Genomic DNA, 27387 nt, shown 5'->3' on the forward strand with positions numbered 1-27387 from the left:
TTAGGCTATCACAAGCAAAACAGCCTAAAGTCAGAGAATTTTACCTGAAGGCAGCAATGATCACCTGTTGTCCTTTGCTTAGTTTTATTTCTGGGGTTGTTCCTTCAGTAAGTACTTCATCAGCATAGTGAAGAAGTTCTCCAGAGGTGTCTTGCTAAGGTGTCATGGATAATGCCACGGCAGATAGTAGGACTCTCTCCTTCACGGGGGCATCTGGTTCCCAGTGTATTGCACACTGTTCTGGGAGAAGGCAAATGGGAATTTCGCTTCTCTGGCCAGAGAGTTAAAAAAAAAAGACATTTGCAACACCATACTAGGTATATTCTTTAGTCTCTAGATCCGACAATGGTTGTACCATGTCCAGAACTACAACACCTAATGGGTGTAACCTAACTCAACATCAATTGTTAACCACCACTCTGCAATGTTCTTCTGAACAAGACAAAGAGAATTGTTGTAAGGTACACACATTTTGGACACAACCGAATGTTTTCTGTGAGAATCAGCCGATTTTTAAATTTCACTGCCAGCCCCTCAACTGGTTGGATACTGCTTTTGACAAATTACTTGGTTTCTCAGCAATGGCCACTGGGTCTACCTGAGCACATGTAGGCAGGAGCTACACCACCTACTCCAAAGACCCAAAGCCTTCCTGCCCTGTAAGTCAGTGGTCAAGAGAGTAAAGCCCAATGATGGCAGGGGCATCAGGGCTGGTGGGGGGTACCAATCTCATCTACCTAAACCAAAGCTTTCTCCCACTAGAGTCGGACACTTCTTCCCCCAGTGCCTGTGCTGGGTCCATGGTCCACAGTCCCAAGAGGTGTAGGTACCCCTGTTTTGTGTTGAGACTCTCCCCCAACAAAGAGTGTGTCTCCAGCCTCCATCAGCTGCCAGTTTCTTTCTGAACTGTGTTTGGGCAGGGGCACTCTGTGCCTCTCTGATGGGATAAAGTTTCTGTGTGTGATGGCTAAGGTTTTTTTATACGATGTTTGTTTTCCACCGTTGTTTTCATGTGCCTCAGGGCTGGCCGAATTATCTTACAGCCTATAACGTAGGCACACTTTACAATTCTTCACGTCCCACTTTTCTGATGGTGCTTAACTCTTCTGTTCTGGCTAAACATACATACATGCATTATGTATGCAATAGAATTTACTGATTTTCACATATATATTGACCCTTTAGGAAAATACATCATATCCTACATTTCAACAAAATGGCTTCTCCTATGCTCATATGTTTGTCTTCACTTACAGTCATCAATCAGCTCTTAGTTTTTAAGGAACACATTCAAAGTAGTTTTCTCTAATGTTTTCTTGGGCAAAAGAAGGATTTTGCACCAGTTTAAGTGTGACTCAGTGTTTGGTAAAGATTTTTATAGCTGTAGCTTCTGGCAGTATTAATTAGAGCCAATTATAATGTGATAGACAGGTTTTGCCAGTTTAAAATGCTTAACAGAACTCCCTCTGTCTCCCTTAAAAACCAAATGGAGATTTTGATTGCACTTGCATGCCTGAATTGTTAGACACCTTGAATATTAGACTCCATGAATATAATAGGCTATATGCAAATTAAATAATTAGAAGTTTACTTAAATAGATAACCAGATGTCCAAGTGTGTGTATATAGCATTAGGAACGGTACACTATTAAGCATAATAAATATTTTGGGGCTGTTCTTCATGACATTGTTGCTAACAATGATTTTCAATCTCAGCTTAAAGTTTTCTGGTCAGACTTTCTATTATTGATACTTCAGTCATTTTTCAGTTATCTCAGTTGGTAATTTCAGGTTTCTATTTGACTGGAGTTGGTGCTAAGCTATTAATTGCAAAAATGAGTATATTTTTAATGAAGTATTTTCTGTCATTATCTGCTCCAGTGGCTTCCTAGATCCCAAACAAAGACACTTAATTAGTGGTTCAGTCTCTCTCTGGTCCAGTAAATGTTTTAATCAAATACAAAGAATAAGAGCCAGCAAGAAAAAAAATCCCAAAATCAGTCAGTGTACATCCTTAAAGAACATCATTACTTTGGTTTCTTTCTCCACCCACAGCTTCTTCATGAAAACCTAGTGTTGTAGTTTTTTGTGAAACAGATGTCAAGAACTGGTTTTTTGTGTAAAATCAAGTAATTGTTTCCTGGCCAACCCTGCTACCAAATTACAGCTTCCAAAATTCATTTTCTTAAGATGAAGTAATCTTCAACAGTGTCTTATCCCAATGGTAGCAAGAAGAAATGTGAGTTAATTATCCAGTGAATGTTAGTATACTTTTCTAGAAAATGCATTTTTTAATATGCAAAGACATGTTTTTTAACCAGATATGGCATGCTACCAGGGCCACAAAGTGACTCACATGCAGGTTAAGGTTAAGTATGCTTTCTTCCTGTCTTAAATGAAACAGTTAGAGCAGTGAAGACAAACCTCTGTTAGACTGCATATCTGGACATAACATGCATAACTCTAAATCAATTTTCTGTGCAAAGACAGTGGAACTCACATGACCAAAAATAGACTTATCAACTCTCCTTAATTAAGCATTCAATTAAAAATATTATTAGTAGTTAATATCACCTTTTGTTAATTATTACATCTTCTTAACCATGGCTGATCTGCTAATTTGACTTTGCAGTTTCTGTATCCTGACTTTCTTTGAAATTTCTGGGTTGCCAAATTATCATGTTATTTGAGTGCAGACTTTGGCTATTGTTCCCACTTCACTGCGTGCTGTGCTTTCTCACCACAATACAGTACATTTCATCTTCCTTGAATGCCATCTCCAGAAGCCTCAGCATGCATAGACTGAAGCTGGAATCGCTAGCCCTGTGCTTGTTCCACACTTTTCAGTCTCCCAAGGCAGATTTATTTCTCTGCTTCTGATAACTGCAGATGCAAGGAATAGTTAAGCTTTTGCATGTCAGTTCTTGCTGCTGCAAGTCACTTATTTCCTCCACTGTACTATTGGTTTTAAACATGTGAGCCATTAACTAACTCGGCTATAGAAACTGATGTCAGTACTGATTTTTCATGGTCTCATACCAAAAAAGTGTTGTTTTTCATAGTCAGATTTTATTCTTTGTGACATTAAGAAACATGGGCATTTGCTCTCTGAGATCTTAACTAGTAGGCCCGACCAAAACATTCAATCTACTTTTAATTCTGTTCTTGTTTTATATTCCTGAGACTTTTGTTTGTTTGTTTGTTTGCTTTGAGGAAGAGAGAGAAAATATCTCCAGGATTCCTAGTAAGCTCCTTCCTCTGGTGACACACATCAAGTGAATGTATTAAAGGAAATCAGATCCTTGGTCTGACCTTTTTGGAAGCAGACTGTGGAGGTCACTAAGACACCCAACTGGTTTCTGTGAATACATTCAGAAGTACATCCTGTACCATTGGTCCACTTGTTGCTGTATGCTTGATGCATATCATGGTGGAAAGCACAATTACAAGCTGCTTCAATGCAGGAAAGGAGAGCTGGTGTTTATCCTGTAGCAGGGAATTTTCTTGAAAATATTTGCTAGAGCTCATATACAGTATTATCTAGTCTACCCTTCTAACCTGCTCATCCTCACAGTCCAGCAGTGCCCATGATCTCCTTCAGTGAGATCACTCACTAAAACGTCTCCTGGGAACAGGACAACACACGTTAGACAAGACAGTGGAGGACCAAGGTAGCCACGTGTGCAGTCTGGCTGAGGTGCTGGAGGCAGTATGGGTGCAGTGACATTTACTGCAGGAGAAAAGTCAAGATAACACAGATCTACTGACTACTTCTGATACATAACACGGCTTCTGTTAGGTACCCGTAACTTTAGGACTCACCATGATTTAACAGATGTTCCCGTTAATCTGGACAACATCAGTACCTGTTCTAACTAGTAGAAATGAGCTTGGATAAGGTCAAATGTATCCTTACTTCTTTGAGGTATGTGAAGTTCTTAGTTAATGCTTATACCAAGAAGAAAGAAGCATTCAGGGAAAAATTAAGATGGTGAAAAAGGTAGATAGCTGGAAAAGGGAACAAAGACATCAGATTATACAATATGCCATTTGAAATGACTATTTGTCTAGGGGTCTCAAGTGGCACATGGGCCAGGCTGGAGGTCTAACTGGCCCTCTGGTTAGAGACCTACAAGGAATGGGGCAGGATTCAGGGCAGGTGATTAAGGTCAAGGTGAGTGATAGTCAAGATCCAGGACACCTATGGAGAAATTAGCTGTATTGGCTACAGTTGTATCAGCTACACAGGGAAAGGGTCCCTGTGTATAAAGGTCCAGTGAATAAATCAAAGTTCAGCATCAAGTAACTATCAGAATGCTGTAGTTCCAAAAAGGAGGACAGAGTCCTCTGCAAAGAAGAGACAAAGGCTAACACAGGGCCAGGAAAAGACAAGTAACTGGATCAGCTGAAAAAACTCCACCATAAAGCTAGTGCTTTTGGACAAGTTTGTGCCAGTTGGCCTTTACAGTAGCCACTCCTGAATCACTATCATCTGTGAAGCTTGCAGGAATGCTCCAAAGGAGCAGTACAAACACAAGGACAATAATCCTGTCCCATTAGAGTCTGGGACCTGCTTAATCACTGGTGTTTCTCCCACCCCTTTGACTGCCTTTATTTCGGGTGCTTTTGTGCAGTATTTGACTATAAATCCTAGATCCAAACCCTTTCAGAGCTATGAGGTTCAGGTCTGTAGCTTGGCTGTTGGTGTGAATTACAAAGTCTTTCTACCCAGATCCACGCCCTAGATTTGAGCCTACTCATGCTTTAGAGACTTGAAAGCTGAAACTGCTCCATTCTTGGTGTTAGTGAAACACATCTCAGTGTGAACTCAACATACTGAAACCTCCTCTTATTGTTTCTCTGTCATACACAACAGGGTGAGTTCACTGCAGCTAGACGTTCAGCATCCACCTCAGGTATACTTTGTCCAAAAAATATTCAGGATTCTACAGGACTCACTAATTTTGTGTGCTCTGTATTCCAGGTGTAGATTTTACTATGCATGTATTCTTCTCCCAAGCATTTGCATGAATTATTCCAGCCCCATTTGCCCCATGAGCTTGAACCAAGAAGGGTGAAATGCAGTTCTGCATCTGAACTCTTTGTTGCAAATCTGCAGTCAAGGATGGCAAACCCTGACTGAAAAAGGCCGTGCAGAGCTGAGGGAGCAGATTGCCACCCTAATGGAGCGTTGTCTCACATTCTGTGGTTTTGCTCCAGAAAATTTTTATGCTTTCCCTGAAGTAAGACTCTGTTAATTTACTGCCTGTATTACTTCAATGGCTAAGAATAAATCAGACTCTCCTGGTTGGGCTGCTATCTGAAATTCAGTATGAAAGAGCCACAGCTGAGGATTTTTACCCTTCACGATGATGTTTTCACTCTTCCTTCATCCCTCTACTTCATTTTATTTTGCAGAGAAATACCTTTAAATAGTACAAAGGTACTGCTTGCAAACACATTCCCTTCCCCAAATATAAGCGGCTTTCATTATCTTCCCTCAATATTTCATCATCTTCCCTCAATATTAAGAGCAGCGTCCCCTAAGACAACGCTCAGCAGCAACAGCATGCCACGGCTGTATGAGAAATACCACTTGGAGTTGCAGGAGCAGTGCCAGAGTGACCTGTATGTCATCCCCAATGGGCTTCGCTTCCTTACCTCAGGGAGTCAGGAATTCACCAGGTAGTTCAGTAAATCTGTCATGCTATTCACTACTCTTAAGTAGTCTTCTGAGGTGTGTCTGGCAGGACTACAAAGAGCAGTGAGATCTGAAGCCTGTTTCATGAATTATTGGGTGATAAGTTGAAAGAACTCCGTACTTCTAAAACTAACTTGGCTTCTTAAGAAAATCTGTCATAACTGTGCTGCAACTGCAGCTGTTATGTCCCCTGAGCAAAAAACCCATATTTTTTAATGCATTTCTTGGTGCCTCTTTCCTCTTGCAATACATGTTTTCCCTACTGTTTTCCATGCAGATCACTGAGATCTCTAGGAGTTTGCTCTAGGCAGGGCAGGCCGTTCTTCCCAGAGTTAGTTCCCCTCAATGACTTTGGACCTCCATGGATTTTTCTTCACCACTTTAAGGGAAAGAGCTGTACTGGTTTCTACTAAAAATACCAGGATTCTCTTGCCACCATCTCAGCTCAGCAGTTGAGGCCTGACGTATGGGAGTGAACCAATGCTTTTATCTTGCCATGGTTGCATCCCATGCAGTTCCACCCATTCCTGTTCTTCCCTGAGTCCTTAAGATATTGTCTTGGTCTCAGTATTTTATGCTTCAAAGCTCAGTTGACTTCCTGCATTAGACAAAGCCTGCTAGAGGGCATTTCAGGAAAGGGAAAAGCAGCACTGCAGAAGCTTAAGATACCTGGCTTTTGGGATGCCATGCAGCTTGCCATGTTCTGACCAGATGAGAAAGTTTTCTATAAGGCTGTGAGAATTTGAGAGAAAAGAGGTAAACAGGTGTGAGGAACTCTTTCTTTAGATTTTTACTCTTTTTTAGGCCTTTCCTTTTACATGCCTGCAGCATTGAGCCCATTGGAGGCTGATATTATCTGGAAAAATTCAGAAGCTGTAATAATTTAGTAATCAAATATTAATAATAATTGAAAACTGGAGAGAAATAGGGCACAGAAGAAGTAGGTACAAGTTTCCCAGTAAAAGAAACATGGTGCTGATGTTTTTCACTGATCTCCCTCCCATGTTGTTCTTGGAAAGAATTCATTTGTTCCATTTACACAACTGTTCATCACAAGGAATTGCTGTGATAATAAATCCCTACCTCTCAAAGAAGATAAGATATATCTGTCATACACATAGTACTTAAAGTGAGTTAAAGCAACAGGAGGTTAAAAAAGGAAATTAAACCAAGGCAAAACTTTAAAAATGCCAGTAAGAATAGCAAATCAGCATTGGAAGACCCATCATATGTCAGGGTAAAAATTGATAAAATGGAAAAGAATCTGCGCATTTGGGTCTTTCCTGTCAGATTTACCTCAAGCAAACTTTCAAAAATGTACCACTACTGGTGACAATAGCAATCTATGTTTTGTTTTGTTGTTAAAGCTGCTGTGTTGTAGTCAGTGCAATAGGCATTATTTTAAGCTTCATTTCAGTGCACAATGTTTTTAACTCTGCAGTATGTGATTACAGAAGCAGGGATTGCGTGCGTGTGTGTGTGTATGAAAGCAGGTGAGCATGTTGTCAGGAGTATGGTAGGCCCAAATGACTGCTCTAACAAACTGAGATTAAGTCACAAAGCTACCATGGTCTCAACTGTAAAAGAGAGGTGGCAAATTAGCTCCTGTGCCTTTCAGTGTTGTGCAATGGAAGTGGACAGTTATCTGAGTTCATCTGTCCCCCAAACAGAAATGGGAATAACATGCTTTAATTCTCGTCTTCCTCTGCCAGAATCCCTGGAGTTTCCACTGCCTGAGCTCCAGGTTACTCTTTAAAGCACAAACCCTCAAGCGTTCCATTCTGTAAGCTCCCCAAATTTGAACTCCCATACCATAACTGTACTAAAGCTCTGCTCCTAGAACCTCTTCACCCCAAGATTCACAGCCACAGAAGGTCTGAGGTTGGCAGGGGCCTCTGGAGGTGATCTGGTCCAACCCCCTACCCAAGCTGGGCCACCCAGAGCCGGTTGCCCAGGACTGTGTCCAGATGACATTTCAATATCTCCAAGGTTGGAAACTCCCCAACCTCTCTGGGCAACCTGTGCCAGTCCTCGGTCACCCTCACAGGGAATAAGTGTCTCCTGACATTCAGAGGGAACCTCCTGTGTTTCAGTTTGTGCCCATCATCTCTTGTCCTGTCACTGTGAGCCACTGAAACGAGACTGGCACCCTCGTCTTTGCACCCTCCTTCCAGGTATTGATACACATTGATGATCCTCTTCTCCAGCCTGAAAAGTCCCAGCTCTCTCTGCCTCTCCTCTTATAAGCAATGCTCCTGTCACATAATCATCTCCATGCTCCTTCTCTGGACTCTTTCCAGTAGCTCAGTATCTCTCTTGTACTGGGGCGCCCAGAACTGGACCCAGCACGCCAGGTGTGGCCTCACCAGCGCTGAGGGGAGGGAAAGGATCAGCTTCCTCGACCTGCTGGCAACACTCCTCCTAATGTCCAGGATACTATTAGCCACCTTTGCCTCAAGGACACATTACTGGCTCACACTCTACTTGGTGTCCACCAGGACCCCGAGGTCCTTTTCTGCAAAGCCAGCTGGTCAGCGCCCAGCACGTACTGGTGCACGCCCTTCTGACCACAGGACTGCACCCTCTTCCTCACCACAGTCCCCCAGTTCATCCCGTTATCATCTCCCACCCCTCAGCTTCTGCTCCCAGCTAGACCTCCCTCCGCCCCGTTGCTCTCAGCCCCCGTCCTCAGCCCACGTGTCTGCTGTCTGCGGTTGCTCTGCAGCTCCCTTTCTTTCTATTTTAAAACTGCTGATAATTCTTCCTTCCTCCCCCACCCCTGGACTCAGATTACTCTCCAGCATCCATTTGTCATTGATCCCACCTCCTTTCCCGACTTTCCCCACAGGAAAAACAAAAGCTGGCTCCAGGCTGCAGCTATCAAAAATCTGCCTGGATGTATTCAGAGGAAAGAAAAAGAGCAGCTGTCTGGGAAAAAAAGATGATGTATGATAGCCTGTATTATACAAGTAGGCATTTTCTTACGAGCTAATAATTATTGTCGTCAAGGCAGAATCTGTACAAAACTGATTGGAACTCTTTCAATTAGGAATGAATGCCAACGCAAAGTTTGAAACACTCAGAGATTTAATACGATTTTATTTCTTTTGTCCTGTATCTATTCCTACAAATAAGAATTAACACACTTGGACAAAAGCAGGGCACATATTGCAGTGTTTTTAACTAGCTTTTCTTTCAGTACGCAGTAAATCATGTCAGTCTTTTAAGTGGGGTGAGCAGATGTACCGTGTTACCTGCCCCTTTGCCAAATGAGCCTTTCTCTCTCATCCCTGCAATTCACTTCTTCTCCAGCAGTCTACCCAAGAATACAACATTTAACATGAAATCAAAGCATTCATAAAGGAAAGCCAAACTGCCCTAAAATTTAGGCTTCTTCAGTTTCATTACATACTCCAAAAAATACAGATGCTTTTCATTCAGCTGGTATGTTACTTCCATTTCAGTTTGAAAACAGGATGATTTTCCAGAGAAAAATAATCTCTTTGGAGCCAATTGGCTCAGAAGTTTAAAATACAGAATCCAGAAAAAGTACATTGCATATGGTTTTGATTAGAAAAGAGCTTTTTCATCAAATTCTGTTAAAACATGAAATGGTGGGCACAGGACTGTCGAGGATAAAACAGCAAAGGAAATCCCCCAGAAAACCAGCAAGTTTCTCAGATCAGTGCTGTCGGATCACAAGACTATGAGTGAATTACACTATATAATGAAAGGGTTGTTTGAGTCTTTCTCTTTTTGCACTTTTCTCTTCTTGCACAGGCCTAGGGAATGCAGAAGACAAAATGGAGGATAGACGAGCGGAACAGGCAGGAATGGTTATGATAAGTTTGTAAACATGTGCAGATTGAGCTCATAGCAAACCTTCAGCGTAGGGTGAGAAAGAGGCAATGACAGGGAAAAAGCTGAAGTACAAGATATGCTTGTAGTTGACAAATGTATATGACTTGTTAGGCATACGTGGTGACTGAAACCCAGAAAGTAGATAAAATCAACAACGGATGATATGCCAATAAGGAAGAGGTAACAGAACTGGGGAAGATTTGCCAGAGTAGAGAAAATAACACAGAGGCTGAGGTCTGGCTGCAGAGGCACAAAAGCTTATTTCCAGAAGAAAGAGACCAAACAGAAATTAATACATATAGCTTTCCCTGTGTAGTCACTGAAAAAAAACCCAGGCTGAGATTTATAGGAGGCTAAAGCTCCTTCATTTGATGTTGAAAATACATAATGTGTTTTTTCAACATTTCACTTAATTTATGCTGTTCTATCTTTATTTTTAGATTGTCATAAAAAATAGTTACAAAGTGTTTCTTTGTATTCCATATTTTCATGTCTTCTTCTTTCTTAATGTGAACTCCGCTGAGATGAGATCTTTTAACAATGAAAATAGTGTTGCCTATTTGACATAAAGAAAATAGTTATGGAAGCAACTTAGTTAGACTATTTGAATCATACCTAAAACAATAGGTCAATGAGATTTTTTTTTTTTTTAAATCACTTTTGATTTCTAGACACTCCCCATGTTCCTGGGGTTTATTTTACTTAATATCATGGATGCGGACTGAGCTTTCCAGTAGGAATGCCTGTCATCTCGCTAGATGATGCTCTCTTCTTCACCTACACTCTGTTTTTAAAATAGAAAGTGTGATGATTGGGGAGAAGTAAACAATTCCAGTAATTGTAGCCTCATGCAATATCGTGTCACAAAATCAGTGCCAGTAACACCAACAAATCAGTACAATCAGCACAATGACTGTACACAGGACCACTTTAAAATTTGAAGGTTTCTTTGTGTTTAGTGCTTGTGAAAAGGAGCACGCGGACAGTGCCCGGATCTCACATCTGCCGCTTCTGCGCAGAAGGGTCACGCGTCGGGAGCCAGAGCACAGGAGCCTTAGCAGTGGCATCACCCATTTCTGGGCACTGAATACCTGTTATTCCCATCTTGCGCATGAGATCACCTTCAACCTGAGGATATAAAGACAAAGGGTCTTTCATTTTCACCAGTCTCGGACTTCTGGGCCTCCTCAGCATAACGTGGACATTCCCAGAGCTGCAGACCTTCTGCTGTCGGCATCGGAGCCACACGCTGTAAGGCAGCCGTCCAGAATCTCTCAGGAGTAATAGCAGCATAACTCTGGAATCTAAAGCACCCGTTGTGTATTTCCTTTACTGCCATAATAGTGTGCTTTGCTAGTGTGATACTGGTTGAGGCTAAATCCTGTGTACTTGATGCCTGGGGGGGTCCGGCGGCGGGATGCAGACTTCTATACCTGTTGGGTTACAATTTCAGCATGATCCTGTGGGCAAGGGAGGGACGAAGCTTCAGCCCCTTGAACATTTCTGTTCTCTGCCCTCTTGCCTTGTGAGGAGGCGTATTCTGACGCTTCGGAGAGAGAAGTGCCATGCTTGCTGCAGGAACAGTCCCGCTGGCTGCTGGTTGGAGGCTGCCACTCCTTGTGGGTGGCACACAGCCCAGAGGCTGAACTGCAGGAATTAATCCTAAACACACCTACAGCCTCTACAGGCTTTGAAAATTAATCTGTTGCTTCCTCCTCAGAGAAAGGTGTAAAGGAAAGGTAATAAATTACAAAAAGAAATAACAAATGGGGACAACATAACCTTTTTTAAAGATGCTGCTTTTCTCAACACATCTATTTTGATACCTAGGTTCAGGAGCAACACTCAGCACATCTCTTTGCTGCCCACTGCATCGTTTTTTCACAATTAGAGTATTCTACTCGAGCACTGCTGACTTATGTTGCATTTTTCCCATTATTTCACTTCTATGAGGAGAAATTTGAAATATTCATTTGAACATGAAGAGGTTAACCAGAGAGTAAATTTTCTATCTATCAAGCAGAATTGAGGGAAGCAGTCCCATGGCCTTTCCTTCATCTGCTTCAACTCGGTCAGCTGTGATCCAAGATGTCATAACTAGTAACAGAGAAAACATTTAATTCTGAATTTAAACAGTCAGAGAGCCAAAAATATGAAATAATGTGTCGTAATATAGTGGATCAGAAAAAATATATGTGGATCTACCTGGAAAGCTAATGGTTAAAACCTTTTGACAAAATACTGAAGAAATACTTAAAGCCTAGTGATGAAGTTTGGCACTCGAGGGCCAAACTTGTTTAGTGTCCAGAAACTCTTGTTTCACAGTTTCAGATCCTTTCTTGTTTCATAATAAGGTTTTCTAACACCTGTTCAGTGGTCTGTATTACCGTGAAAGGTGCTAGAACAGTTCTACTGGTTTGCTCATCATTTAATTTATGCGCACTGTGTGGTATGTCCTACTATAAAAAGAGAGGCTGTGCTTCAAGGCAAGAGGGTGTCTCTTTGATTTTTGGCAGCTGCCATGCTCCGGATTGAGTGGGGGCCTCCGGAGAGGAGGAGACCCTGCTTCCCTTAGAGTACCCAGCACGCAGAGCTCGGGAAGGCTCCTGGCGTGCTGGGAAGGACGAGACCTGCAACACCATGGAGGTGTTGGGAGGCTGGAGAAAAGGGAGAGGGGAGGAGGGGGAAGGTGTCTTTTCGCAGCACAGGGCAGCCCCAGGCCAAGTCCTAGAGTGGACTGCAAAGAAGAGACATTCCTAGAAATGCAGAGGTGGTTGTGCACGGTGTGCTCAATCCAGGAAGCTACTGGAGAGGAGCTGGACCGCAAAACACAACGGGAAAGGCTGCCTCTCCCCACAGAGAGTGCCAGAGAAGGAACCGGGTTCTGCGCCAAGAGACGAGGCAGAGTGGTGTTCAATATTTTTGTCCGCTAATGAAATCTGACTTAAGAGTTCAGAGGAATTTGACTTTTAGGTAACTCCTTTATGGGAGTGCTTCTGCCTCAAATTGATACTCCATCATGGCTAATTTACTTTCTGCTCCTGGCAAGCATACTCATGAAACTGCACCCGCATTATCAAAAGTGCGATAATAGGAACATTTACTTGTCAGCTGAACAAAGCCAAAGGATTCAATGGATGTGAAGACTGGGCATGTTGTAAATGTAAATAAGGCCAGGGCTGGAGAGGTTTGATGTACTGCTGGCATTTTGTGCCTGGCCAGCTGTAACCATCAAGGGAATATTTGTGCAGAAGTACTATATTCACAATACAAAATTAAATCTGAATGCATTTGTTCCAAAAAATAAAATAGACTCCTCATATTTTCTTTGCCAGAAAATCATGACAGACAATTCTGTCTCTGAGGAGCTGAGCTCCTCTGAATGGCAGGAAGGGAAGGCAGCCTAAATGTGGTCAGAAAACATGAGCTATTGCACCAACAGAGAGGGTGGAGGGAAGGCAGTAATGGTGTGCAGCAGGAAAAGATGGGGCTGTGAAAGAAGGGACAGATTTTATGCATGTACATACTTGTGGATAGGAAGGGGCTTGTATACATGCCCATTCATACCTGCTGGCCCGTCAAAAGATATGTGAGTAGTGGAGGGGTGACAGTGGCATAGTTATGCCTATATGCTTGGTGGATGGTGAGCTATCGCTCATTGCCATTGGTGATAGTTCCAATTAAGCTTTCCTTTCAGGGCAGGACAACTTAAAAAAAAAACAACCCATGTTTATGGAGTTCAGCACAAGGGATCCTTGAATGGGGTGCTCCTGGAGACTGTCAGAAAGCAAATTACTGCAATAGCTCATCAAAACCGAAGCAACATAATGAAAAGCGTACCTTTGCAAGTATTTTCCCCAGTACAGTACAGCCAAAGATGTGTTTCGCTATATCTTCTGACAGCAAAAAGAGACATTTTTCATTATTATTCAGATTCTCAGCATTATTGTCTCTGTCACAGAATTATTAGAGGGCAATGAACCTACATACAAAATGAACTAAGAAGGTAAGCTGTGTATTACAGTACCTCTGCCTTTAAGTACATGAAATAAATTGTGATCTGACAGGACATTAGGAAATCATCTGCAGTAACCACTAATAATTGTACTCCTGCCTAAAGGGACTCAAGGCTTAAATTTTTTATGCCACAATAATATTTTCTCTCCTTTAACTAATTACTTCTCTATAAGGTCAAGAACATCTTTTTTCTGTCTGTACTAATGCTAAGGACACCAACAAGACAGCTGCATATTCCAGGTTCCTTTTTTTTTTTTCTTTATGATGATAGCAAGTGACTGAAACATTCTGATTGAATATTTGGCATCAGAGGACCAGTTAGGGAAAAATGGGAACTTTTGACAGACAAGGCTCAATCTCTCCACAGGGATAATCAATTTTTTGGTCAGAACTGCACAATTTTTCTCATTTCTTTCTTTCTCCTGTAGTTCATAAATAGAGCCACAGAGTCATAGCAAGATTTTGTTTGGGAGGGACTCTGGAGGTCTCTAGTCTCACCCTACCTTTGAGCAGAGCCAAATTCAAAGCTATATGAGGTTCCCTAAAGCCTTGTTCAGGTGACTTGTGAAACCTTCTAAGGATGGTGACTGCAAAACCTTTCTGGACAATCTGACATTTACAAAGATACAGAAATGCTTCTTTATTTACATGAAGTGGAGTAAATAATTGCACACTAATGCCACCCCCCATTTTTTTCTTTTTCTGAGTCTTATTTTTTGCTGAACTAAGCATACTACTATTATGATGTCTGAAAAAATTAGCAGATTGAAACTCAAGAAACGGTTTCTCTTATAAATAAAAAGAGGAGTATCTGTGCTTTAGCTTTTAGAAGTGTCCAGCCCTGCTTGGAAGAGAATTTTCCTCATAGCAGCATAGGTCCCAGTGACAGATGGGCACTTTTTGAACAGTTCCATCTTTTCCAGATTTTTTAGCAAAGTGACCAGCTCTTTTTCTTGCTGACTGTCCTGATATGCTGTCATTTGCCCTTGTGCATCCTTCTCATCTTCATTTTTTTCTGGACAAGGGGCAGTCTCCAGTCAGTTCCTCCCACCCCAGCCTAAAAATAAAACACTCGCCCAGTTCTCTGGTAAGATTTGATATTACAAAAATATTTTTTTTTTTCAATAACATGTCTGTCGCTACTGCTTGTTCTTCTGCACTTATTTTATAGGTATGATATTTGTCAGTGCCAAACACACCGAAGAGAGGATACCACACACGCTAGATAGGAAGCTTCTCACCTGTGTATTTATAGGGATTCAAATGCAGCACTTGAACAGAGCTTTAATTTGCTGAAGGATCAAGACAGGTTTTTCTCCTGTCAGAAAATTCTTTGCAGCTGGAGCTCTCAAGTAGACGAAATTTTCCTTCCTGCCAGAAAGAGTGGTGCCTGCAATGACAAACACTCCTTCAGAGTCTGTCAAAGATCCCGAAGGAAAGTTATCAGGCGTGCGCTGCCCTGGATGTGCCACGATCTGAGCAGGGAGGGTTTGCACGGCACCTGGCTACTTCCACATCTTAAAAAACATCAGGCCTCAGCTGGGCATACCCTGTCGAGTTACAGATAATCAACCTCATTTTCATTACAAACAGGGTTACCACACAGTGTCACCTACTGCTGTGATTTCTTTCAGGTAGGTCATTTTGAAAGTACTCAATGATTCTGACACAGAGAGTGAATTGTAGATTGACACTAGATGTTACCAGACATAATTGGGTACAAGGTGGCTCCTGAGACTGGAAGCCTGCAGGTCGTTAGGCTGCAAATTCCAGGCACTTTTTATGACATCCATCATGTGCTAAATATCATGTTCTACATGGGGTGCGTGTTGTCTGTTGAGAAGTGTTAAAAGGGCCTCAAAGCTGGCAGTTGCAGGCATCGTAGGTAACAGGGAAAATCAAGTCAATAAAGCTGACAATGTTTTATACCTATCAAAAATCAGGCTACTAATGAAAAAGCTATGTGAAGATGCATGTTGTCAAAGTTAGTATTTTTTTCCTGTGTTTAATCTGACTCCAAAAAGGATTGCTAATTCATTGAAGACTGTGGCTTTTTGTCACCTATTATCTCTATGCCATGTAAAAACATATTTGTTCATGAAGATCACTGTGTTCTCTTTTCTTGGAATTAAGAACAAATTATTCTATTTTTGGATGTTTGCACCCCTTTTAGTTAACAATTGCTACCGATGCATATTCTTTAACTTCAGACACTTAATTGATCTTCATGTGGTATCTCTGTCTCGTCCATTTATCACCCCATTCTCCATTCTTGTGAGAGATGTGTTTCCTTTCTCAGACCTTGTCAACATTTAGATTGTGAACATGCAGATTCTGTTAGCACGTCAGGTTAGAAAACTACATAAAGTTTTCGGTTTTATTTTGACAGTATAATCAAGTTGTATAATTTTAGAAGAAGACGACATGAATGCTGTCCCAACCACCTACGTTTTGGCAGAAATCCTGATGTCAAACTGGCACTCTGATTTGTGTCAAGATTGTTGTTTACTTTGCACCATATGGAGAAAATTCAAATAATTTAGCTTTGTAATCATTCGATAGTTCTTGCATATTTTGCAATACAGATTCAGTGTTGAAGCAAATGCCTAAATTACACTTTAAGGGGAAAAGGTACAAAATTATTTGAGTTCTATTATCTGTTATTAACTTAGTCCCATCTTTCCTTTCCTCTTTTAAAATGCTGTTTAAAATACTGTCCACTTAAAAATAAAAATGTTCTTTTTATGTTCTGTAAGTTAGTAGACAGACTGTGAAAAACCATTGATCAGACCTGTTGAGATTACATTTTCTATGACATATTTTACAAATATGCATTTTAACAATTACCATCAATTTTCAACTAGATTAGGAGAAACAAATCAAAAGGAACTGACTGAAAGAGGTCTGCAGTACTCCATTTCAAAAAATTTTGATGACAATTTTCATTTCCAATTCATGTCTTATTAGAATGCTTTTAAAATCCTAATCCTTCACAAGGAAGAAAAAAAATGCATAAGCTAGAAATATCAATATGATAGAGTTCTTTTTTCCTTGGAAAAAATCCCAATTCACAGTGAAATTAAGCAATGAAGATAGCTCTGAATAATAATATTAATCTTTTAGGCAAAAGCTTAAAATCAACTTGGTCAGATGGTGCATAACCAAAAATGTGTGTGCGTGTTTGTATGTATCAAAATTGTAGAGTTCTCAGGACAAATACTTGATCTCAAACTCTGGTATTTGCTTTTTCTTATTCTAATAATCTATGAAAACCTTCCTTCTGTAATACAATAATTTCAGACAAGGGTTCTGCAGAATCAGGACAAATGTCCAGTTATGAGACGCATGCAGCTTGATTTTGTTCAGCCACCTTTTCATGCTGGGGGAGTCATGCTCTGCTCTGACACAATAAATGTGCTAAACTAGCCTCAGCGCTCTTCTATTTTCCAGTGGCAATACTGGTTCACAGGGACTGTTCTGGCTGTCAGGACCACTGAAGCACAGTGCATGTCAGTCATAATTTACCCCCCCCCCCCCCCGCACATTCTCTGAAGTGTTCGTTGAGCAAAATGAGGTCAAAAGCCGATGATACAGAGCCATCAGCCTTGTCATATACAGCGTCTGGAGGTGTTGCTTCTGGAGAGGAGTCAGTTGTTGACTGTTTGGGACAATTTTACATTTTTGTCTGCTGCTGAGCATACAAGGTACAACTGAGGCAGAACAGAGCCTGGTTTGTGGCTGGTTGTTAATGCAACTCTTTGAAAGGTTCTTGCTTTGCATTACACAATACAGCTATAAAAAGCAGACCTTGAGAAAACATATTTCATAAAATGGTTGTTACTAGTATAAGCTGAAGGATGGTAAAAATCACAAAGCTGTTCCTGCAGCAAGCGGTCAGCCGAATACAAACCTTCCTTTTCCTGGCTTTGTATTCTTCTCCATTCCCCCTTCCACCTCTCTCTTTTTTTCTGCTGAGGTAACTAATGTGATGCTTTACAGTATGTCAGGTAGCTCTTCTCACGGTTCTCGCTGCACAGAAACTTCCTAAATCTGGTTTCTCAGCTCTTCCCATTGATGTCTGAAGTGTTGTAGACCTAATTGGCTCAAGTCTACAAGACAGTTCTGGAGTTTAGATGACACATAATCATTATTGCTAGGGTTATTAATTTCAGACAGCTGAATCGCATCACACTTCCCAGAAAGTCATGCAGTCATCTTCCCTCAACAGGAACTCATCTTCATTCCCTCACTGGGAAGCCTTGAGCAACCTGCTGCAGCTATGAGGTCAGTCCTGTTTAGAGTAAATTTAGTCCAGAGGACCTCCAGAGGTCCTCTTCCACCTGAATTGGTCTGTAATTCTTACAGCACAACTTTAACCTGGAAGACTGGCACTGAGTATATGTAATATTAACAACATTATGCAAAACAGCAATGTGGAGGGGGAGGACTGTTAAAAGGCTTTGACAACTGCATAGGAATTGTACCAATTGTGCAGTCCTCTCTTTTCCAGTGTGTTCAAATACAGTTCAAAGTTAATTTTCCTAATACTATTGTGTTCCTAGTATAGACATGACGATATGCAGGCTTGTAGTTAGGAAACTGCAAGAGACTAATGCAAATCTTTGCAGCCGTGGCATTCAGAAACATTTATTAATTTATAATTACTGAAGTAAGTAATATGCCTTTTGTCAAGTTCTTTTCAGCAACCGTGAAAAATGCATAACCAAAAGAAAGGAGTTTATGTTTTGAAGCCAGCCAGCCCCTATGTACAGCAGATGTTTAATGCAAGGAAACATACTGCTTCTTTAAAGCAGATGCTATTAAAAAAAAAAAAAAAAAAAAAAAAAAAAAAAAAACCAAACCAAAAAAAAGAGGATAAAAATCTTCTCAGATAAGCGATAGGAGGGTACTAGAACTCTGTGTGTTTGAGGCAAAAATTGCCCCCACAAAGACAGCAATATGCCCTTAACATTGTGATCTTGTATAATTCATTACAAATGTGTCCAGAACCTGCTTTTCTCTTTTACAGAAACATAGGAACTACTAAGTCAGGTTCACTCCTAGCTTAGTGGCACTAATAATTAATAGGCAATCTTGTTGCCACTTGAATGCTCATTGCACAACACGCATTTGGTAGTAGCTGCTTATCTGGAGTTTACGGATGCTATACATTACCTTCCCTTAAAAGGGCAGTGGGAGGACAGCAGGGAGAAGTGTGGTTTCTTCCTCTGGATTGGGATGGGATGGAGGGAGCTGGGAGTCTGCAGCATAGTGTACACTAAGAAACTCCTGGGAAAAATAAGGCTTGGCACCGGAATGGTTTCTTACAGACCCAGAAGGTTAACACAGTATTTGCTGCAGCTGGAAATCTGATGAAGCCTGTTAGAGCAGGACTGCAAGGGACTGTGAAAGGAGACAGTAGGTAGAGGGAAGCATGTTTACAGACCTTTCTGTTTAAAAGATCTTTTGCTCTAGTTGCTGCTGTACTAGCCTAGCATCCACAAGTACTTTAGGTATTCAGCTTAAGGAAACGGTGCAGGCAGAATCATCTCAGAAGTCTGGCCACTTCACAAGGAGTTAAGAAAGAGTGTCAATCCCTAATAGAACTTGGGTATCTCTGGAGTGCTGTGTAGTGTCCTGCTAGCAGGGAAATCCTGGCTGTATTGCACTCCACCACACTCACAGAAACATTTCAGCATGTTGCTTTTGCCACAAGTAGGGGAGTAACCAAATGCATGAGTGGGAATGCTGTCTTTGTGTGACCTTGCCAATGTCCTCAGAGAAGCGTGTTCAACCCAGCCTGCAGGATAGAATTTATCCCCTTTTCTGACTGAGTAAACGCCTTACCTTTGAATCACCCTACAGTTTTTAAGTGCATAAAAGCACCTGTTGCCCACATCAGTTAACCCTAGGCAGTACCGAACAAAGTGAGCATGCAACAGTTGTTCTTGCTCTCTCCAAACTCCTCTCTCCAACATACATGTTAGTGAAATTACTGCGTTTGCATTATTACTTGGTAAATAGCACATTTATCTATGCAGGTAAGTGGAAAGAACAAACAGATTAGATCACAGTTCCATTACAAAGACACATTATTAAACTTAGCTTTTTTCCTCACCTGTTCCTCAGAAGCAGGAAAAAAACCTGAGGACCTCACTAATGCTAGAGCTATTAGAAGACTGCATTTTCTGAGCAACCCTTTGAGTATGGAGTATGCAACAACAGATCTCAGAGTGCATGATAAAAACATTTTCTTCATCATAATCTCTCAACTCCACTTAGATTTCTGAAGAAGACTTCTCTGAGGTCTGACAATATAGTTGACACACAAATTCACAATCTGTAGCAGTCTAGGTATCACAGAATAGCTGACTATAAGTGAGCATTGGCCTGCTTCACATGACAGTCCAACGTGACCCTTGACTGTGCTTCATTCCAGAGCACAGCACCCTCTGGGCACACACCAGGCTTTGAATGTCATGCCAATATAGTGGACTACCACTGAGTGGATTGCTTTGCACGATCTTAAAATGTTCAGAAATGTAAAAAGTTGACAGTTTTATTATGAAGATATAATTTTGCAGAGGTAAGTATGTGTAGATGCTCTCCTCAAAAAAGTTTAGGGGACTATAACAAAGAGATGCATTCAAATTAGTGTTCCTTGAATCTAAAAAGAATTTGTTAGACTGGCTGGATTGTGGAAAGGGATCTTTTGTGGGTGGTTGTGCTGCACCAAAAGAGTTACAAATGTGAAATAGGAACCTCCAACTTTAAAAAACCCCAATGAGCCTGTGGCATAGATATAGTAGAGAAAAAAAAACATACAGCTAAAGAGAATGATACTTTAAAGAGTGAAATCCCAATACTTGTTATCTCGGTTTACTGATACAGAAAAGAAGGATTGTTGATCAGAAATCAGCTAAAGCCATGAGCAAACTGAGTTGAGATAATTTCATTCTCTCCTAGGATTTTATTTTCTCCTACAGCCTTGGGAGCAGCTATGTTTTTTTCATCTTCATATGCATCTTGCAGATGTAAATTTGTGGTGGGTTAGCCTTGGCTAATAAGCAAAGTCCCACCTAGCCGCTCACTCACTCCACCCCCACCCCCACAGTGGGACAGGGAGAGAAAATGAGAAAAAACAGGAATGAGAAAACTTGTGGGTGAAGATAGAGGCAGGGACATCGCTTACCGATTACTGTCACAGGCAAAACAGACTTCACTTGCCAAAAATTTAATTTATTGCTAATCTACTTTATAGATTTGGGGAGTGGCAAACAAAACCACAAACATTAAACCAACTCCTTTCCTCCCCTCTTTCCCGAGCTCGATTTCAGTCCTTTAGACTCCTCTAGCCCACCCAGCAGCACAGGGGGACGGGGAATGGGGGGTTATGGTCAGTGCATAGCAAGCCACATAGCATCTCCTTCCTCCTCACTCTTGTCCCCTGCTCTGGTGCGGGATTGTCCACAGGCTGCTGTGTGGATGGATATCTGCTCCACTCTGGTCCTCCTCCTCCCCTTCCCTGCCTTTTTTGCAGCCCCCCACTACCAACACCTTGACACCTACACACAATACAAAATGTCAAGGACATGGAGAATGGTTTTTAAAGAAACCAAGACAAAATGGAGGGTAATTGAGGGGTGAACAGAAGGGTAACTCTTTGGTGAACAGAAGTTGTCTGAAAATTGTTCTGGACATTTGTAAAATCAGCCCCCTGACTGCCTCCAGCTGTGAGGAGTACCTTGCCAACCAGCCCTGCATTTTCCAGAAGCTGACCACATTGGTCATGGCTCTGCTTCAAGTTGTCAGAGAGGAAAAAAGAGGTTTGGGTGCTTTGGTACCCATTTAGCCATATTAATCAGGCAAAAGCTTGATACTGGGAGAGGGGTCTGCTTCCATCACTGGTGTAAACATTGCTGCAGATATGAACAATGAAAAGTCACCGCATCTGTGGTGATGCCATAGCTGGCAGTGCTGAGCTGTGTGGCTCTGAAATAATGGAGGCATCTACCTCTACTGCTGTTGGAAAATTATACCACTGTTTATATCAATTGTCTTCCATTCTGTTGCTTTTCTGATGAAAAACTGCATAGATGGGATGTGCCTTGTGACTACGGGTTGTGCTTGGGTCAATGGCTGCAGGCTACCATGTGGTTCTGGAGACTTCAGTGTCACACAGCTGAGTGTTACTTTTAGTTATCTTGCTCTTGGAGCGGGAGCTACAGCCCCAAGTCAGTTGCTTAACACCAAGTCAGAAGCCATAAATAGGAGATCCACAAAGTTAGCATGTCAGGGGATCAGTCTATTACCTGTGCTCTGGGATAGGCACAGGCTGTCTCTTCAAATTCCCTCTGTATACCTGGAAACAACATGGAAAAAAATAATTTATAGGTTATGACAGAATAAAGGAGATGCAGTGGCTGAGCTGCTTAATAGCAAGGGGGTTTGGGTGCTGTTAGTCCCTGGAGGGCTTTGCTGGTGACAATTTAGTTATCAGTGGACTTGAATTTGCAAGCAGCAAGAGCAGATAAAGGGAGTTCTTAAAAAGTCTAAGCATTAAATGTTTTTTTCCTAGCAAGGGAGTCAGCTGCCCAATATCTAGCTTCCACAGCTCAGAACAAATGCTGACTTCTCTATGCAGTTAGAAACAAGAAATTTGGAGGTTGACCTTATCTTCATACTTTGTAACAGTGACATGAGGTGTACCTCATTGTATTTAGTATGATGTCAAATAATCATTGTTGGCTAACATAGTATTATGGTAAATGCTGTGTAACAAACATAGTATTTCTTTATTGGAACGAAAATTTTTTCAATACAGGTATAAGCGTTAACGCAATATGCTTACACTTCTGCAAGACGTTTAATGTAAGCTCACCTGTTGCTCTGCTAAAACAATGCTGTATGCAGCCAGAATATGCAGTAAAAATAGTTAAATAATGGTCTGCAAAACTAATTGTGAATGAGAAACAGCTATTTGACAATAATGCTTCTAGTGAAATTTTGCAGAGGTAGCCTTACTAGGGCTTGTTGTGTCCTGGCGTCTCCTTGTACAAGCACAAAATCTGATAATCCTCCTCCCAGGCACTTAAAATTCCATTTGTAAAAGCAATAAAGCTTGGGAACAGCCAGATCTCCTTTTGTAAACGTAGTCCAGAATTTCACTGCTCTGATATTTGCTGTGGACCTTCTTTTTCACTCAGCTACACTTACATATAAGCTGCATTTATCCATTTGCTTTTATGATAGTTTTATCTTCTTTGATCTTCTCTTTTCCTGGTATTGTTCCTCTCCATTTATAGATAGCAATTGTTCCAGCTAAGACTTAATTTTGCAACATTAGGAAAAAACAAGCTCTTCTAGACTCCTTTAAAATATAAATGGAAAGACAGTTTTTTTATTGACTTGTTCATTAAGAATATGCCTGTCCCCTGGAAGCCAGGGATACTTCCCAGGTTCAGGTGTGTTACCCAGTAGGATTCTTGTTCTGTGCTGGGGTGAAATCTGGATGTACAGCACTCTGTTTTCTTCCATTTACATGGGAAGAAAATCAAGGTACAGAAGTGAAATGGAGCAGCAATAACCTCCAGCTGATTACCCTTTTAGCAAGATGTAGGGAGAAAATGCTGTGGGGTGCCCGTATCCACAGCGTAGACAGTTTTATAGTTCTCTGTGCCTGATCTGTTTTGCACTCTTATTTTTAAGCACCGATAGTCAGGAGTTTATCTTGTATTCCTGATAGGGTCCCACCACTACCTATTATAATGATACTCATATTTCTCTCTCTTTCTTTGAAATACTTTCCTCATACCTAATAGAATTGCATTTGCCTTCCTTGGTGCTTAATCTTGATAGTTTGTAGTGAACCTGTAGCCAATTACTTGAGATTACAGGTCCTGTGGTTTATCAGTTATCTCCAAAGAGAAACTCCCAATTTATGCTGAGATCCACAGTGTTTTTCAAGTGCATCTCCTTGCATACAGCAATACTGATTTTATTCTCATTTTCATTATTTCAGTCCTTGTGGTCATTCAGTTATTTCAGTCCTCTTTTACGGTAATACATCCCAGCCTAGCATATACAGTATACTTTATTGGCATGCACTTATTTTATACGTACATCATTAATGAAAATATTGGAAAAGATCAGTTTCAGGGGCAGTACTTAAGAAACTCCACTAATCACCTTCTGCTGGCATGATATTTATTCTTTCTTATTCTACAGTACCTGCTGTACTCTCCCCTTTGGCGAGCACCTTAACTGTCCTGCAGGTCCTGTACGGACCAGCTAATTCTGTTGCTCATTCAGATCTTTTGAAACAGAGTCCCTCAAGTGAGACACACAACCGTCTTGTATTTGGTACTTCTGAAAAAAGAAGGGGAAAAGCATGCCAATGAACATGAAAGGTAGACAGACATTTGCCAGCCATTAAGTTGAAATCGGTTGTATAAACAAGTAATCTTTGAAATCCTGTAAACTTTTGTCTAAATTGCTTCTGTTTTTCTGACAGTGGATTAATTCCATAGCTTAAATTCTACATGGTATTTTAAGATTTTTTTTTTTTTTTTTTTAGTTTTAACTGTGATACAATAATTATCACATAATTATACAATTATGTATTATTTAATACAATAATTTCATATTCAGCATATAATGAGCACTCTTCTCTACATCATGGTTCATGTAACAGATTGTTTATGTTACATCTAAACTGTCATCCACTTTTGTAAAATTCTCTATCCAGAGACTCACAGATAATTCTAGGAGACCTTCACAAATAAAAGGCATACAGAAGAGATAGATGCTAACAGCAACCACTGTTAATATTTCTTTAAAAAATAATCTGTAATTTGGGGTTTTTTTGGTCAGAATTACGATCGTCTTAACCTGCATATAGTTGGTGGCCCTTTTAAAGCAGAAGCTGCTTATGTCAACTTAAAATTTAAGGAAGAAAAATATTTTGGGATACTCACACTTTTTTTTTTCCCCTCAGAGAGGTGTAAACTGATGAAAGGAAATATTTCAAAACAGAGTTCATAATCAACCTGTGGAACCTTCTGCCCCCCTGCCAAAAAAAAAATCCTTTACTGAGATGAAGAGCTTGGTTGAATTCCAAGGCTGGCACATATCTATGAATTCATCTCAGCCCTCCTCTGATTGTCACTTCATGAAGTCAAAGTATCTTACTCCACTAAAGTTTGACAAGCACTCCGAGTTGCTCAAGCAAATAGAAATAATCCCCTGAGGGTTTTCCTGACTGCCCTCTCTATCTCCCAGCCATCTCTGACAGCCTTTAGAAGGCTTTAAATTTTGAAATTACCTCTTAGACAATGAACGAAGCAGGGATTTGAATGCTCAGCTCTCTCTCACCTCTTTCTCTAGTGGTAATCTATTTCTAAAGCAATTAACATCATCTGCAGAAGATAAAATATCTCAAAACTGTGTCAGGATTTGCAAAAATGACTGGAAAAAAATGAGTGCACAGAGAAATGGGCATATATTCCTTAACGTGTCATGAGGCAGCACATCTCACCACCATCTCAGAACTGTATGTAGTATATCCAATAATCTTTGCCTTAGGGAATAGGGGGGAGATCAGAAAAGATTTGCATATTATGAAAATGGGTCTGGAAATGCTTTCTAACTGGTTTCAGTAGGTACAGGATTTTTTAGCATGCAGAGGAGGCACTAAACAACTGAATCTTCTATGGAAGTTATTTTACCTGCCTTCAGCATTGGTTGGATTAGTAAGAATTGTATTTGTGGCTGACAGATGATCATATCCAAACTCATCAGAGAGATGTCCCAGAGTTCTGTATACTGAAGTAAAATGCTTATTCGGTAGTGTCAGCTGAATACATTCTCATTTAAATAGATTGAAATGCATTTAACTTCTATACGTACTGGCCTTATTTGTTCTAGCAGCATGGCTAAAGCCAATTTGAGATAATGTTCCTTCCAAAATGTAGCCATTACATCTAGCATATTAAAGTTAATCTATTGTCATTGATCTTGGTTCTGTGCCACACTAGTGAACACTTTAGTCCCCATTTCAGAAATTCTGAGACAACTCTTTGGTATCATTTAAAGAGCTTCTCTGAATAAAGATTTTTAACAGGGCATTTACCAATATTATTTTTCTTTCCTTAGCTCACAACTGCTATACTTAAGACTCTGTTAAATGTATAAGAAAACATACACTTTTTTATCTCAGACTCATACAGATAAAGGAGACAGGCAGCTGTTTCTTAACAAAGAAGGGAAGAAAAGGAGATATTTTATTTTCTTGCAACTGCATGTCAATACAAAGTAAAATATGAATTCAACAAGTAGTGAAGTGTACCTGCTTCATCTTTCTTGTACTCCTTCCACAATGCCCATTGCTTTGGTCTTCTCATTCTATCTCCCCTTGATCTCAGCTGCACTGTGTCGGCCAAGTAAGGCAGATACCAACAAAACAGAAAAGAAAGTTTCTTGTTCTGAGAAACCATGAGCCTCTGTAGCAGGTAGAACTTTAGAAGATGGTTTAGTGCTTACAAAATGTTAGCAATTGTGTACTAAGGCTACAGTGCCTTCATTATACTGCTGACAAACAGCACTGCAGAACTTGGGGGAGAAAAAAAGGAAAATGGACAGTGCTTTTCCTACTGTATTTTAGAAGCCTGCATTAACAAGTCTTTTACATGTTTCTGAGTATGGAAGGAGCTTGGTAATATAGCTGAGCACTGAGGAGAAAAGTGTTGCTACTCAAAACCCAAACTAGAGTTCTTGATACTGCATGTAGCTTCCTTGAGGAGCAGGCAGCTGCTTCTGTCTCAGAAGGCCAGATGGGATGGCTACATTTTTTAGGGAATTAAAAGAGTCATCTCGCATTGATTTCTTTTGAGCATTCTGGTCAAAAAATATGTTGAAAAACCCATTTGTGTTCTCTGCTTACTACAAATGACATTCGTTCATTACCACACCCAGCAGCAGGAAAAATCCAGCCTTTAAGCTCTCCACTGCAGGTGGCTCCAGGAAGGTCATCAGTATTCAACACCAGTCTGAGTTCCTTCATCCACTCCAGCTGCCCTGTGTGCACTTCCTCATCAGATAATCTGAAAAAGGGAGGACCACAGGCATGTAATTACTATAATCCCTTATCAGTATATTCCAGAGATGGGGAAAAGACATTTGCAAGTGCAAGGCAAGAAATTCCAGATGTTGTGGTCAGAACTGACTGGTGACTCTCACATGGTAGATTCCTTACTGGCTGGAGTATTGATTTGCATGCTTGGGATGCTGAGTACTGGGAGACATCCTGCCAGATGAAGAACCTCCTCTGCCCTGAGTTATGAGAGAGAACAGCATCTTGTCCAAGGGCTCATATCAGTAATTTAGAACAATAAAAACATGTCTGCATTCCAGAAGTATACACTGAGAGGAACAAGAGGTGGCCAAGTGTGGGGATGAAGTGTGAGAGACAGAGGTCTGTAGGTACCTGTCCATGAAGTGGGGCTATGACTGTTTTACTACAGGACTAGGAAGAATTAAATTGAATGCTGTTATCTAAATGAGGCATAGATTTTACCTTTGCTCATTTTTATATTTGTGTAGAAATGCTTTAACCTCTTCCAGTGTGCAACTAGGATGCCAGCTATTTCCCAAAAAGCCCATCCTTAAGTGACCTGACTGACCAGATGGGCAATATGGTCCTCTGCCCTAGAAAATAGGCTGCCCCTTCCCTATCTGTATCTTGGTTGGATTTACAAATGGCCCGTAGAGTGCTAGTCTGTAAATACATGGCCAGCTCTTGGCAGTCATCT

Source organism: Aquila chrysaetos, chromosome 18 (assembly GCF_900496995.4).
Source record: "Aquila chrysaetos chrysaetos chromosome 18, bAquChr1.4, whole genome shotgun sequence".
Classification (NCBI taxonomy): Eukaryota; Metazoa; Chordata; class Aves; order Accipitriformes; family Accipitridae; genus Aquila; species Aquila chrysaetos.